At 36.5% G+C, this 13413-nt stretch overlaps 1 protein-coding gene across 4 annotated transcripts in view; it reads right to left on the bottom strand.

Moving 5' to 3' along the window:
- LOC150101196 (UDP-N-acetylhexosamine pyrophosphorylase-like) overlaps positions 1 to 13413 on the bottom strand; it is a 176753-nt gene that overhangs the window by 43529 nt on the left and 119811 nt on the right. The gene's annotated exons all lie outside the window — the stretch shown is intronic.

Here is a 13413-nt window from a genome sequence, read left to right as displayed (position 1 = left end):
TTTTTGTCCTTTTCTCCAACCAGCTGAATTAAGGGGGTAAAAAAATGGTCCCTGGAATGCATAAATTGGCTGTAGTTGTTGCAATTAATGACATATGGCAAACTTTATTTGATTTTCTGTTTAAGATTAAATTACTATTATTTACTGGATCCTGTCCTTTAAATGCCATTGTTTTTTATTTTTCTGTTGATATTATCATTCCATAATCTTTGGCCATCTCATTTAAATTGAAAATATCTTTCTGTAAGCTATCGTCAGAATTTGTAATTATTATTTGGTCATCAGCAAAAAGGAGTGTGTTTAAGTTCACAGTAGGAGAAAGTTTAATATCTTGATGGAAATTTTTATTCCATTTTATTATTATTTCATTTAGATAAATATTAAAAAGAGTTGGTGAAAGGGGACATCCCTGTTGGACTGCTTGGTTTATCTTTCTCATACATGATATTCATAATTTAATGTTATTTGTATTTTGCATTTGATTATTTTCATATATACTTATGATAGCTTTTAGAATATTATTTGGTATTTGTCTTTCTTTTAATATGTTAAATAAAATGCTCCTTTTAACTTTGTCAAATGCTTTATCAAAGTCAGTCAATGTAATATGTGTTTCTAAATTGTATTCTCTTCTTTTCTCTATTATTAATTTTAGGCAAAAGGCTACTTTGTCAAATGCTTTTTCAAAGTCAATTAATGTAATATGTGTTTCTAAATTGAATTCTCTTCTTTTCTCTATTATTAATTTTAGGCAAAAGGCTGGGTCTATACATGATTGTCCTTCTCTAAATCCATTCTGTACTTCTAATATAAAGTTTTCAGAATATTTTATTAGTTTGTTATTTAAAATTCTGCTATATATTTTGTAACAGGAATTTAGAATGCTTATACCTCTATAATTTTTAGGGTCATCTCTACTACCAGGGGTGCTTAAGGGTCAAAGCTGTATAACTGAGAGGAGACCTCCACATAGCCGCCTTTAAAGGAATGCGGAGAACCGACCACGGCTTCTGACCTAATGTCCAATCCTCACCTTCTCGTGATGCACCCTGTTGGGTATCTACTTGGAATACTGAACGAATGAGGATGGGCTGGCAATTTGGGATTTAGCCGACCAAATTGTATTCTTATTGGTTAAACCAAAATAAAAAATGATGGTACGACATGACAAAATTTCATGCCAGCTGGGGCGTCGCCCGGTTAAACAAGGCCCCCGTTGTTTTCGCCAGGGAACCAGGGCGAACAGCGAAAAGTCAGCTACTGGAACAAATCTGAAAACAAACCCCAACTCAACATCACCAGAGTTAAAGATCGGTACTATCAACGTAAGAAGCCTGAATGGCAAAGAAATGGAGCTAGCTGAGGAATTAGATAATCGACATAATAGGGGTGACTGAAACAAAAAAGACCAAAACTGGTGAGATCTTTCTGAGCAATAAATACAAAATGTTATATTCAGGCAATGACAATCAAGGAAAAGAAGGAGTAGCCATAGTATTCAACACAAAATACGAGGCTAATCTTCTTGAATGGCAGTCAGTCTCAAGTAGAGTAATGTGGGCAAATATGAGAATGGGGAACTGGACAATGAGACTTATTTGTGCCTATGGTCCCACAGAAGGTTCTACTAAGGTAGAAGTGGAGGAATTGTTTGAGGCTTTAGAAAAAGCAACTGACACAATGAAAAAGGAAAAGTTGGTCCTTGTTGGGAATCTAAATAGCAGAGTAGGAAATGATTGTGAGACATACAAAAATATTTTGGAAAAATTTGGAGAAAAGAGCAAAGCTAATAATAATGGCAAATATTTGTTGGATTTTTGCTCAGGACATGAACTGGTTATTACTAACACCATGTTCCAACATAAAAATGTGCACAAATTCACATGGAGAGAAGAGGCAAGGAATAAGAAAAGTCTCATTGACTATGTTATTGTTGATAGTGATGTTTTCTCCCTGGTGCAGGACACCAGAGTGTACAGAGGATTTGAAATTGAAAGTGATCACTATTTAGTCTTGAGCAGGATAAAATTGAATTTCATACTGAAAAGAATAACATGTAAGAAAGTTTTAAAGTGAATAAAAGTTAAGCAGCTCTCAGATGTGAACTGTAGACTAAAATACAGAAAGATTATTGAAGAAAAAATGAAAGAGTTTGAGAATAGGAATCAAACCTTGGAAACTCTGAAGAAAATATTAATTGATTCTGCCAGAGAGGCACGTGGTGAGGTTGTCTGCAAGGATAAAAAAATCAGAACTCCCTGGTGGACACAGGAAGTTAAAGAGGCAGTGAAGGAAAAGAAGAGAGCATGTCAAAAGTTCCTGTCAAATAAGTCAGCTTGTGCTCTTAGAGAATACAGAGACAAATGCAAGAATGCTAAACACTGTGTAAAACTAGCTAAACAAAAGTCATGGGAGGACTTTGGCAAGAATAAGAAAATAAATATCAAGAAGGTAGCAAAATATTCTGGAGGTTGTTGAAGTAGCTTAAGAATGGAGGAAAGAGAAAACGGGAGAAAAAGATATTCTTGAAGTATGGAGTAATTACTTTGAAAAACTGCTATATGAAACAAGCAGTGATGACAGCACAGTGGTAAAAAACACTGACCAAGCATGCAGTCAGGAATACATATCCATACTTGAAGTAGAAAAAGCCATCAAAGGCTTGAAATGTGGAAAGGCAGCAGGAGTAGATTATATTTGACCAGAAATGCTGAAATATGGTGGTGTAAGAGTCTTACAGTGGCTGCACTGCATAGTTCAGAAAGCCTGGACAGAGGGACGAATTCCCAATGATTGGAGTAGAGCTCTTATAGTACCCATATATAAAAAGGAAAATAAAACTGAATGTGAGAATTACAGAGGTATTTCCCTACTGAGTGTTCCTGGCAAGATCTATGCAAGTGTAACTTGAGAAACGGTTGAGAAGAATTGTCGAAAAAAAGCTTGGTGAAGAACAAGCTGGATTCAGGCCAAAGAGAGGCTGGCAGGATCAGATCTTAACTTTACAACAAATAGTCGAGAAAGCATGGGAACATAAATATCTGTATTTAAGTTTTGTCGATTTGGAAAAGGCATATGACAAGGTGCCAAGAGAGAAGCTATTCAATACGCTGCAGTTATATGGTGTCAATGGGGCATTATATCAAGCAATACTTAGTCTTTATTTGAGTTGTGAGTCAGCAGTTAGAATTGAAGGAAGTACAGGAAGATGATTTAATGTTAAATCTGGTGTGAGACAAGGATGTACATTATCCCCCTCTGTTATTCATTATCTATATGGATCACATTATGAAGGAAAGTGGTATTAAACATGATATCAAAATTGGAGATGTTAATGCCAGCTCTTTGCTTTATGCAGATGATGTTATACTTCTAAATAAATCCACTGCAAGTCTGCAAGATTCTCTAACTAAATTGAATAGCTGTTGTAATAGATATGGTATGAAGGTCAGCAATAAAAAGGCAAAGACAATGAAAATAGGCAGAATCAATGAAAATGTCAACTGTGTTGTGAATGGAGAACCTGTGGAACAAGTGAAACATTTCAGCTACTTAGGCACGATTTTTACTGAAGATGGTAAATTAAATATAGAAATAGACAACAGAATCAGCAAAGCTAGTATGGTAGGAAGTCAACTGAATAAATTCATATGGAATAAGAGAGAAATTAGTCGGAACACTAAATTAGCTATATACAAGACAGTGTTCAAACCAGTTTAAACTTATGGATCTGATAGCTGGGTCAGAAGTAAAACACTTGACTAAAGACTAGAGGCTGCAGATATGAGAGTCCCGAGAAAGATTATATGCGTGAGCAGATGGCATTAATGGTAATATCATATTAAAAATGAGGATATTAGGAAAGAACTTGACATTGTCAACATCCAGGAATGCGATAGCAGAGCTAATCTCAGGTGGTATGGTCACTTAAACAGAATGGGCGAAGAAAGATTAGCAAAACAAGTGTTCTCTGCCAGGTTGGCAGGAAAATGACCCAGAGGAAGACCAAGATATAGGTGGATTGATACGGTACAAAGTGCTTTAGACGACAGAAATATAAGATCTGATAATGTTGGAGTCTTGACAAGTAACAGCCTGATTTGGAGGAAAATTGTAGATATGTTAGTAATGTTAGTAATGATGTAATTTTTTTCGTGTAGTACTATCATATCCTGTACACCCCTTGAGGGTACATGGCAGGAATTTGATTATGATGATCTCTACTACCTTTTTTAAAGATAAGGATCACAATTGCTTTTTTCCATTCTATTGGCAGGTAACTTGTTGAATAGATTTTATTTAAAAATAATAGGAGTCTTTTTTTGAATCTTATTCCTGCATATTTATATAATTCTGAACCTAACTTATCTTCTCCAAGCGATTTTCCATTTCTTGTTTCTTTCATACTGATTTCTAATTCTTCTTTAGTTATTTCCTTTTCATTTTCATTAAATGTTTGCCAGTAATCTTTTTTAAAATATTTATCTGTTTGCAATTCTGTATAGAAATTTGGAAATTCTTCTAATTTCAATTTGGAGTTTAATTTTACATTTTCTTTAGTATCTGTACTTAAATGTTTCAAAATCTTATATACATTGGGTCTTATTTTATATAAATCATGTTTTAAATTAGAAACAAATTTGTTCCATGATTCTCTATGTCTTTTTCTGACTTCTATTTTAGCTATGGCTCTTATTCTTTTATATTCTATTTCAAATCAGCTCAAAAATTTTTGGAGCATTATGAAAATAAAGGAGATGAACTTTTTTTTATCGTATTGTGACTGGTGACAAAATGTAAAATCATCTGTCACCACACTTATCCGGCCTCTGCATGCTTCATCATGAACTTTGTTATGCCCTTCTTTAAACAAATGACACCACTGCCTAACCTTGCTGTTAATCATTATGTTAGGCTGTAAGCTAGGCTTGTAAGGACCTAAAGTTATGCTACAGTTTCTATATATTAATGCCAAAATTATTAGGAACAAGAGGGAGGAGGTTTTTGCATTGTCAGTGCAACCTAACCAAAAGTTACAGTCACTAGTGAGATTTAGATAACAGCAATGATACAGTCACATGGATAAGATGTGAAACGTTTAGTATATTCAGAGAGGATAGAGAAGACATGATACTGGAAGGGTACTGCTGATGATAGCAGATAAAATGCAGCCAAAAAGAACAGGAAAATGGTTGTTCTTTTGAAGCAGTCTGGTGCGAGATTGAGGCCAATAAGACAAAATATATGGCCAGTTGCTGCTATAGGCCAAAGAGTTCCATGGATGATATGGAAGAAATGAACTGCCAAATTAGTACAGTGAGTGCAGCTCAAGTAATTATTATTATGGACAACTTCAATCATGGAATACATTGGAAGGAAGAAAGATCGTGTGGCAGGAAGGAAATGGAATTTATACATCTACTATGGGATAATTACTCGAGGTAGCATATGATGGAGGGGGTCTCGGGGAATGAGAGTATTGGATCTGATTATGGGATCAGAAGTGCCATCCAGAACCAAGTTGTCTGGGACCATGCTTGACTTGAGATGTTGTAAAGCATGAGGAATATTCTGTCAAGAAGGGGCATATGTGGAACAAGAAGGCAAGTGATTATGACAACCTTTGGAGGAAGATCGAAGCTGTGTCAATAAACACCTGCAGGAAAAGGATATTAGTAGTGCATGGAAGATAGTTAAAAGGCATTTGAAGGAAGCAATATCAGATTGTATACCCAAGGTCAGGAGGGTTAATCAGACAGGAGTTAAATGGATGAGTAGTATTATTAAGCATTAAGCATGAGATGTACAAAAAAAAAAAAAAAAAAATTGTTGTGGAGGGTATATAAGGAACAAGTAAGCAACTTCACGAATAGTACAAAAGTTGGACAAGAAAGGCGACCAGTATGGTATGGAAGGCAAAATCAGATTACGAAAAGAAACTAGCCAAGCAAAAAAGTTCTTTTGCTACATGGCAAGAGGAAGCATGACTATGGAAAAATAACTGTAAGGAGTGCTGATGGCTGTGAATTGACAGAGGAAGACAATATTTAAATTACTGAGTGACCACTTTGCAAAGGGTATATGATCCAAGTGAGATTACTGCTGTGACATATGAGAAAGGCACTGGTGTGAGAACAGAGGTGAATGAATTGGAAGGTCTTAGGATATTGCAGAATCACAATTTAAATATAGCTGTGGATTTTTAGATGGGATATCAGCTATTGTTTTATGAGAATGTGCAAAAGGAACTGGTTTTTCCTCTGAGTAGGCTATTTAATTTAATAGCCTACTCAGCTCTAGCAGAGTCCAAAGGGAGTGGAAAGAAGGCAAAATAATTCCCTTGTATAAAGGAGGCTCTAAGACTATAGTAGTAAATTATAGACAATAAGTATCTCAGGAGTGGTACAAAAAGTACTGGAAAAAGGGTCAAAGACAGAATTCAGGAATGTGTGGTAGGAATATGATACTGTATGAGGGACAGCATAGCACTGTGAAGGGTCAGTCATACCTTAGTAATTTACTAACTTTTCATAATAGAGTGACAGATGAGTCGGATTAAGGGAATACCACATAACTCTATTACACAAATTAGAACAAATAGGGATTGATATAAAAATTGGTTAAATGGATATAAGTGGTGTGCTGCAAGGCTCTGTACTAGAACTGCTGCTGTTTAATTTGCACATTAAATGTGCAAATGATAGAGGAAGTAATATGAAGGGAAATATTCAGTTGTTTGCTGATGATGCAAAATTGGGAAGAGTAATAGTTAATCACAAGGCAATGTGGAGAACTTGCAGGATGATTTAAATAGATTGTTAGTATGGGAAAAACATAATGGATATCAGTTTAATGTGGAAAAAAATGTAAAGTTATGAATTTTGGGATAAATAGATTACAAGCTGTGCAACACATTGATGGAACTGTACTCCAGGAAATAGATGCAACTAGGGATATAATATTAAACTAGAGGAAGCAATATTAAATTGTATACCTAAGGTAAAGAGGGTTAATCAGATTTGAGTTAAATGCATGAGTAATATCATTAAGTATGAGCTTCAGAAAAAGAAAATGCTGTGGTGGGTATATTAAGGAGAAAGGCGACTAACAAACCTCATGAACAGTAGAAGGGTCAGAAGGACAAGAAGGGTGCGCATTTTAGTAAGGAAGGCAAAATCAGTTTATGAGAAGAAACTAGCCAAGCAAGGCAAAAGAACTCGCAAAAAGTTCTTTTGCTACATGGCAAGAGGAAGCATAACTATCGAAAAATAACTCTAAGGAGTGTGGATGGCTGTGAGTTGAGACAGAAGAAGACAATATTTGAATTACTGAGTGACCACTTTGTAAAAGGTATATCATCCTAGTGAGATCACTGCTATGACATATGAGACAGGCACTGGTGTGGGAACAGAGGTAGATGAATTGGAAGTTCTTAGGCTGTTGCAGAATCTCAATGTAAATATAGCTGTAAGATTAGATGGGATATCAGCTCAGGTTTTGTGAGAATGTGCATGGGAACTGGCAATGTTAGTTAATTTTAAGTCTCAGCTGTAGAGTTTCAAAGGAGTGCAAAGAGGACAAAATAATTCCCTTGCATAAGGAAGGTTGCTAAGACTGCTGGGACCACTACTGTTTAATTTGTACATAAATGATATAGGAAATATTCAGTTGTTAAATGTTTCTATCATATCCCTTCTTTTTGTCCTTCAACCAACTTCTGCAATCCATACACCTTCAATCTGTCCTCATAGGGAACATTCTACAGCCCACTCACCATCTTGGTCACTCACCTCTGAATCTTCTCCACTACTTCCTCATCCCTAAGAAACCCAGGAGAAGAAGGCAATGTGGGGAACAGGACGATTTAAATAGGCTGTCAGTATGAGTACAGGATAATGGGTATCAGTTTAATGTGGAAAAATGTAAAGTTATGCATTTGGGGATAAACAGATTACAATCTGTGGACCACATTGATGGAAATATACTCCAGGAAATATTGCTAAGGTAGCCCATAAGTTTACTTGGCTAATGAAGAACACATTAACAAGCAGAGATAAGGAAGTTGTTATTCCTCTTTATAGGGCCTTGAAATGTCCACATCTGGATCACTGTGCTTAGGGATGAGGAAGTAGTGGAGAAGATTCAGAGGTGAGTGATCAAGATGGTGAGTGGGCTGTAGAATGTTTCCTATGAGGACAGATTGAAGGAGTATGGATTGCAGAAGTTGGTTGAAGGACTAAAAGAAGGGATATGATAGAAACACTTAAGTTGCTTAAAGGGTTTTATAGGACTGATGTAGAAGAAATGTTACATCACTTGGCTAAAGGGGCCAGAACAAGGAATGAGTTGTGAGTGCTTTGTCTATTAATGGGTTCAAGGAGAGTATGATAGGTATGATAAATTATGTGGATTGTTTCGGTCTCCCGCAATGAGTCTTCGGACTACATTGAGGTGCCCATGCAATAGTAATAATAATGTAATAATAATATGGATGAAAACTGTTGATAGGAAGTTAGTAATGATGTAACTTTTCATGTAGTACTATCCTAAAATCCTGTACACCTCCCCTGAGGGTATATGTCAGGAATTTGATGGTTATGATGATGAGATAGATGAATGAATGAGTGAGTAGAATAAATAAAATAAAGGAAGATAAAGAGGACAGTGATAAAAATAAATGCTGCAATGGAAGTTCCCTTATGGCCAAGTAGACTACACACTTTTTTATCCAATGAGGGCAGATGATCCACCTATGTGTGAGCACTGTAATACTCATCTTACCATATGTCACATTCTGGTGAAGAGTAACCACTTTACTCAAAAGAAGAACATATCCCAAACTATTTGAGCTCAGCAATATACACTCAGACAAATCTTATCAGACTTGGAAAAATGGCATGAAGCTTTTCTGAGAAGATTGTTGCATTAAGAATTAATTTATACAGATACACTTCTTCGTAAATGTCTTTTCCACGTATATATTGTATTGTTCAGTATAAATTTACTTGCTTATAAATAAAATGCAATTTCTTTGGGCAGGACAATTCATTAGCTTTATATATAACACTTTCTACAATCAGGTACTAATCAGTGTGCAAGCATGTGAGCGTGCACACACAAAGGCATAGTGATATGGACCAACTACAAGGAATTCCTAAAAGCAAGACTAGTTTCAATATTTATTTATTGATTTCCATGTAGTAATTTCCACTGTTATGAGAATTCCAAATAGCACAATGCAGCAAATGGTTGGAGAGATGTCTTATATAGAAGAGAAAATCTGAATCAGATTGTGATATGAACTCTCTATGGGATAGATGACATTAGCAGTATATCTGGAAGTGTTTTAAACAAGAATGTCACAAAGAGAAGAAGAGCATCCTATCTACCTAACAAAACATTGGTTATTTCATAGATTCTGTATGTGAAGGAATTCTTATAGATAGCTTATACATTGGTAAGACATGATTATTAAATTATTTAAGGAATTTACAACATATACTGGAATATTAATTAAAAGAAACTTTAATAAATACCTCATATATTTGGGCAATGTCACATTGCCATCTTCATGGGAACATACAACAATGACACATGCACACAGGCACTACAAGAAGCAAATGAAGCAGAAGAGAGAAAACTACTGTTGTTCCTAGAGTCCTAAAGGTACCCCCCTAGCAGGCTATATTGGGTTGTCTTGGCTGTTGAGCTGAAGTTCTCAAGATGCAAGTTTCCCAAATTTGGGGCAGTCACATGTACCCAAATTTGTTAAGGTGTGGAAAGTTTTTTAGAGCTGAGGCTGATTCCATGAACAATCTTTCATATTTAAATTTGCTGTGGTGTATTAACATGGCTTTCTTCCAAAGTATATTCTGTGGAGAGCATGGTCTGCCAGACCAGTGACTGTACTGGTGAAACCGGACGTAGTCTTTGTGTTCCAAAATCCTGAAATTTGCTGCCCTGCCTGTTTGGTTAAAGTATAAGACAGTTTACAGCTGCAAGGGACCTGGTATATCCTGGATAGGTCTAGGGGAAGATAAGGGATGCCAATTTTTTATATGGCTTGTAACAAGATGTCGGGTCATATTTTTTTTAAGATTTTGGCTAACTTTTCAGAGGTGCCCTGGATATAGGGAATGGTGATGGATTTAGTGTAATTTTTGTTATGAAGGGGGGGGGGGGGGAAGGGGGGGTTGTGGTTAACTGGTTTTAATATTTTTTGTGGGTTGCAGCCATTGGCTAAGAAAGTGTTTAGGATGTGGTTTAGTTCAGTGGTTAGGGCATTGTCATCTGAAGAGATGACAATGCCCTAACAGTGGGGCTAGTATAAGTAATTGCAGCGTGTGCAACACAAGACTAAAGTCCTAATATGGTGCCATCTAAGTTATATAAAAAAAAAACAGTAGTCCAAAGTTTTGAAAAAAATATAGTAGTCCTTGAAACTTATGAAAAATAGCAGTCCAAAGTTTGAAAAAAAATAAAATTAAAATAAATAAATATTAATTTGGTCTTAGGATGACTGTTTCCCAAATCTTTGGTAGATTTATACAGTCATACTTATTAAGGTTTGGAGTATGTTTTAAGGCTTCTGTTGATTCTAGGAACAACCTCTTTGACTTGTAGAAGCTTCTGTGCAGTACTTTTGTTTTTTTTCCAATTGATCCTGTGTGCTGGGGTATCCAAAGCATGGTCTGCCAGACCCGACTTGCCATAACGAAAGTGCTGGATATATTTTTTGTGTTCACTGAGGTGGATGTCCACAGTTCTTCCTGTCTGTCCGTAGTAGGCTCGATGACAAGAACAGGGCATTTCATAGATTTCTGGATGTGATAAAGGAGTGAATCTGTCCTTAGGTGAACGGATGAGAGTTGCCAATTTCACATAAGGTTTAAATACAGTGCGCAGTTGGTGTTTGTTAAGCACCCTAGATATCTTTTCAGATGTGCTTTTAATGTACAGGATGGTGATAGTTTTGTTGTAGTCTTCTGTGGTAGATAGTGAGGGAGATTTCTGGGTATCATTTAGTATTTTATCTATCTTATGGGGATTATAGCCATTGGTTAGGAAGGTCTGGTGCAGGTGAGAAAGTTCAGCAGTGAGAACAATGTAATTGGAACAGATTGCTCTAGCTCTATGGGTTATTGTTTTTAAGATACCATATTGTTGAGAAGAGTGATGGTGTGATTGTTTGTGTAAATATCTCCCTGTATGTGTGGGTTTTCTATAAACAGAAAATGATAAGGAACCTTCTGGAAGATGTGTGATCAGTGTGTCCAGGAAGGGCAGGCAGTCATTGACTTTTAGTTCCATTGTAAAGTGGATTTTAGGGTGCTGGCTATTTAGATGCACTAAAAATGTATTCAATGTGTCTGGGCCATGTGGCCAAATAGCAAACACATCACAACATAGCATAGCCAGAGACTAGGTTTGAGAGTGGCTGTGTTGATAGCTAGCTTTTCCAGATGTTCTATGTAGAAGTTGGCTGGGGGGGAGAAAGGGGGTATCCCATAGCTGTCCCATCTAATTGTTTGTATATTTTCCCTTTCCATGTAAAATAACCCTGCCTACACTGTGAATTTAAATAGCTGAAATATATAAGGGGGAAATTGTGAATTTAGTAAGTTAAGTGTTTCAGTCACTTAAGGGTCTGAACTATTTAAGGTGCAGTTTTCTAAAATACTTTTTAGGTGGGTAGAATTTTTAACAAAAGAGGAAGAATTGTTTGTGCAAGTGACTAGTAGTTTGGCTAAATGTTTAGCTAGTTTATATGTAGGACTGTTTATACTATCTACGTAAAGGTGTACCTTGTTTGTGGATTTTTAGAGTTCCATATATCCTGGGTGTTTTAACGTGAAAGGGTTTGAGTTTGTTGACTGTTTCTTTTGGCCAGGAAGTGACTTTGTTCAATAGCTTGCACACCTTATTCTTTTGTGAGTTGGTGGGATCTCGATCTAGAATTTGATATGTTGACAGGTCTTGGAGAAGCGTGTGCATTTTGCTTTCATATTCTGTTGTATCCATTACTACAGTTGCGTTTCCTTTGTCTGATTTGGTTATTGTAATGTGGTTATTACTTACTGCGTAGCTCTTTTAGAGCCATTATTTCTTTATGTGGGATATTATTTTTGGGAGACTTAGAATGGATTAGGATATTGGCCACGTCTAACCTAATATTATTGGCTATTGCTGAAGGCAGGTCGTATATTCCACCATTATTTTGGTTTTTTGGAACTTCTTTAGGAGTAACGGCAAAATTGTTTCCATGACTTAATGCACTTGTGGCTTCTTTAGTTAAGGTTAAAGATGTTAAGTTCACAACAATGCCATCTTGATGAAATAGCCTGAGCTCATTGTGAACTCAAATAGGGCTGAGATATCGGGAGGAAATTTGGCTTGGATGAGCTCCAAGGTTTCCTTGAGTGGGACATTTGTGAATAAGAGAAGACGTCAAAACTGACCATTATGTCAGTATGTTGGAGTGAGAGGTTTTCTATAGAAAACCTCTCACTCCAACATACTGAAGTGGCTTTGATGTGGGCTGATTTTATACTGGCTTTGAAGTGGGCTGATTTTTTTATGTGTAATGGTGTATTGCCAGTATAGTGTGCGAGCGCTTTGGCTAAGTGTTTGGCTAATTTGTATGTGGGGAAATCAATGCCATCCACTATGGGACGTAATGGCACATTTTGTTTATGTATTTTTGGAAGTCCATATATTTGGGGGGGGGGGGTCTACAGTTAAAAGGTTTTAGTTTGTTGGTAACTTCCACAGGCCAAGAAGTGACCTTCTTAAGGAGCCTTTGAAGTGTTCTAATTTGGGAGCTGGTGGGATTATACTCAATAGGGAGGTAGGTAGCCTGATCTAACAATAAAGCATTAAGCTTACCTGTGTAGTCGGTTTGGTTTAGAATCCAAAAAATATTAAAACCAGTTAACCCCCCCCCCCCTTCATAACAAAGATTATGCTAAATCTATCACCATTCCCTATAGCCAGGGCACCTCTGAAAAGTTAACCAAAATCTTAAAAAAACATGACCTGACTTGTTACAAACCATATAAAAAATTGGCATCCCTTATGTGCTCCTAGAACTACCTTGGGTATACCAGGTCCCTTGCAGCTGTAAACTGTCATACTTTGGCCAAATATGTAGGACAGCAAATGTCAGGGTTTCGGAACAAAAAGACTACATCTGGTTTCACCCAGTACAGCCACTCTGGGATTGCAGACCATGCTCTGGATACCTGCCGCAGAATACGTTGGAAGAAAGCCACGTTAATACACTGCAGCAAATTTAAATATGAAAGATTGTTCATGGAATCAGCCTCAGCTCTAAAAAACTTTCTAAACCTCAACAAATTTGGATTCATGAGACTGACCCAAATTTGGGAAGATTGCATCTCGAGAACTTCAGCC

Source organism: Typopeltis vanoorti, chromosome 12 (genome assembly GCF_054136105.1).
Source record: "Typopeltis vanoorti isolate ZY-2024b chromosome 12, IOZ_Tvanoo_1.0, whole genome shotgun sequence".
Taxonomy (NCBI): Eukaryota; Metazoa; Arthropoda; class Arachnida; order Uropygi; family Thelyphonidae; genus Typopeltis; species Typopeltis vanoorti.
This window is presented reverse-complemented; position numbering and strand designations above follow the sequence as displayed.